The following is a 3,123-nucleotide window of genomic DNA, read 5'->3' on the forward strand; positions in this document are numbered from 1 at the left end:
TTTCTCCAAGTGTGGTTGAGGGACCAACTTACAGAATCACCTGGGAAGGGTGGCTGACTTTTTAAAAAATGCAGATACCTCAGCCCCATCCCCAAATTGGGTTGTTAGGTTTGGGGTGGACCCCAAATAGATCAATTTTCAACATGCACCCCAAGTGGCTCTCATGCAAACCATTTAGGAGGCACTACTTAAAAAAATAAAAACTAGCATTTTACAGTACTGTAGCCATGGCTGAAAGGGGAAACAACCTTGCATACATTTCTGGACTGAGGATAGAACTAAAATAAATGCTAAGCAAGAGCCGGAGCTCACAAAATAGCAGCACCCGTGGAGGAACCTAGAAATAGGAAATGGTCCCCAGGGAAGGAAGGCACTTTCCCCGGAATTCCTAGTACGGTCAAAGAACAAAATGGGAATGGAAGGGCTTAGGCAGGCTAAGCCCACTGTGGGCTCTCCACTGTGGTTGCACTGTGGGAGAAAACAGAAGAAAGTCCTTTTCCATCTTGAACCAGCCTGAGGAAAGCCCGTGTTTAGGAGGGTCGACCATCACACCAAAACAAAACATCCACTAACGGAAGCTGATTGCAAAGCAGGTGACAGAGAACACTTTGGGAAGCACTGCTGGAGGGGGGCAGAAGGGTACTTGTCATGAAAATGCCCTCGGGACCCTCTGACAACACTGTTGGGATGGTTGAGGCACCTGTTCCCTTTTGGTCCCACTGGTGGCTTAAAATGTAGTCTGGGAGTACTTGTCTTCTGCCTGCTCACTGAGTGGGGCTTGCCAACATCTGTTCTCTCTTCCTAGGATCACAGAAGAACGGCAGGTTCCTGGGGAGCAGTTTCACCTCCACAGGCATCACTTCATACTCCTCACTGTCAATGCTAAAAGTGCTCCCTGCTCCCTCTGGCACAAGCAAAGTGCACTGGCTGGCTTGGAGACACTTCATGCCCTCGGCGTCCAGCTTGGCGTTTCTCACCTTTCGACTTCCTATAGTTATAAAGTTTCCTTTGCTGATGGTGTCGGCTTCAATGCAGATGTTCATAAAATCTTCTTTGCGTGTTGGGTCAAGCTGATTGTTCTGTGTTGTGATGGACAGTTCAATGGTGGACAGCTGCACATCTTTCCAGATCTCTCGGCTCACCTCTTGGGAAAGGGCATCCTGTGGTTGCGCCCAGTAAGATGTAAGCCTTCGTAATATTCTCCTGTACAAAAAAGGCCTTTGTACAGGGGTCTCCTTTGGTTCATTGGGAGGTCTCTCTGTAGGTCCCATATACAAGATAGAGGTTTCACGAGTCTGAGGCCACTCCTTAAGAGTGCTGAAGAAGTGGGCTACATTGATTTTTAGAGGCCCAAGATATCAGTACCTGCTAACTTTGATGCCAGCGTCTCTGAAGGATCCCCATCAAAGACCGGTCGTTGCAAACACAGGCTGTTCCTTTTCACCCTTGATCTGCAAGACATCAAATGGAACTGTCTCTCCGTTCACAATGGCAAGTGTAGCATCAGTAATATGTTGGAGTTTGCTTCCACTTTCAGTAAGGAGGTTATGACTCAAACTACTGGTCTCTCCCAGTGGGATAAATCCAATGGGAATCTTACTGAAGGTAGCCTCATCTGTTTGTCGAAGAACTCCAGTAACAACCTCCTGCAGTGTCCCATCTCCTCCTGCAACAATGATCACATAAGTGTTCTCCATCAGTTCCAGGAATTTCTTGGCTTGTACCTCATAATCTGCCTTAACAATAGTCACACCTATGCCAGGATAAATGTAAAATCAGGGCAGCATTTTTTTCAAATAGAGTCCTGGCTTTGCCTTTGCAAGCTGCAGGATTCAGAAAAACAGTTTCCTTCTTCACTTGTGCATTGGAAGGAATGAGTTGATTGCCAAACACCTGAGCTTCTTCACAGGCTGCTCTCCTTAGTAGGTTATCACAGTGTTTTCCATAGAGCCACTGACCTCCCCAGGTCAGCAGGCAGAGCCCAGCAATAGCTTTCTTCCAATGATTTTGAAGTGTTTTAAATTACACTGTCATCTAGAGATTTGCATGGCTGGTCCCGCTCAGTAACCACTTTTATTAGCATTTTGTTGTAGTTGTTCAGCCTTCAGTGTTTCCTTATGCAAATTTTATACAAGCAAATACAAATGTACTTTCCCCGGAGTATGTAGGTAGCATACTAGTATTACACTGTTTTGTGCATTCTTTTTCCTCATTTATCATGGAGATCTGCCCTTACCTGTGCATGGAGAACTTCCTCATTTCTTTTCACAGCTGCATAATTTTGCACTGTGTAGACAAACCAAAGTTCACTCAACCAGTCTGAAATGAATATTTCAGCCTCAACAAGACTGAAATGAATATCTTCATACATATGTCAATTTATATGTGTGCGGGTATATCTGTAGGATAGATTTCCAGAAGTCGAGTTGCTGGTCAAGGATAATGAATTGGTAGTCATGATAGCTATATCTAGATTTCCTTCCATAAGGGTAATTGTGGGTTGAATTGTGACCCGTAAAATTCTTATATTGAAGTCCTAAGCCCTAGTAACTCAGAATGTGACTGCATTTGGAGAGAGGGTCTTTAAAGAAATAATTAAGTTGAAATGAGGTCATTAGGGTGGGTCGTAATTCAATTCGACTGGTGTCCTTATGAAAAGAGATTAGGACACAGACATGTAAAGAGGGAAGACTACGTGAAGACACATAGAGGAGAAGATGTCCATCTATAAGGCATGCAGAGAGGCTTCAGAAGAAATCAGTCCTGCCAACACCTTGATCTCAGACTTCTAGCCTGCAGAATGGTGAGAAAATTACTTTCTGTTGTTTAAGCCACCCGGTCTGCGATGTTTCTTATGGCAGCCCTACCAAACTAATAAATGTTGTACTAATTTGCAGTCCCATTAGTAATGTATGAGAGTGACTGTTTTCTATACAGGCTTGACAGTGGAGTGTGGTATCAAACTTTTGAATGTTTACCAAACTGATAGGTGAGAAAAAAAATCTTGGTGTAGTTTTAAATTTGAACTTTTCATATTATGAGAGAAGTCAAACATCTTTTCATATGTTTAAGGGCCATTACATTTTATTTTTTTATTTTTAAATTTTTTAAATTATTTATTTA

At 43.3% G+C, this 3,123-nt stretch overlaps 1 pseudogene; it reads right to left on the minus strand.

Annotated features, from left to right (window-relative positions):
• Positions 1-764: 764 nt before the first annotated feature.
• On the minus strand, positions 765-2,034 carry LOC102130621 (acylglycerol kinase, mitochondrial pseudogene; annotated as a pseudogene).
• Between the last annotated feature and the right edge of the window lie 1,089 nt (positions 2,035-3,123).

The sequence above is a fragment of the Macaca fascicularis genome, chromosome X (assembly GCF_037993035.2).
Source record: "Macaca fascicularis isolate 582-1 chromosome X, T2T-MFA8v1.1".
In the NCBI taxonomy this organism is placed as follows: Eukaryota; Metazoa; Chordata; class Mammalia; order Primates; family Cercopithecidae; genus Macaca; species Macaca fascicularis.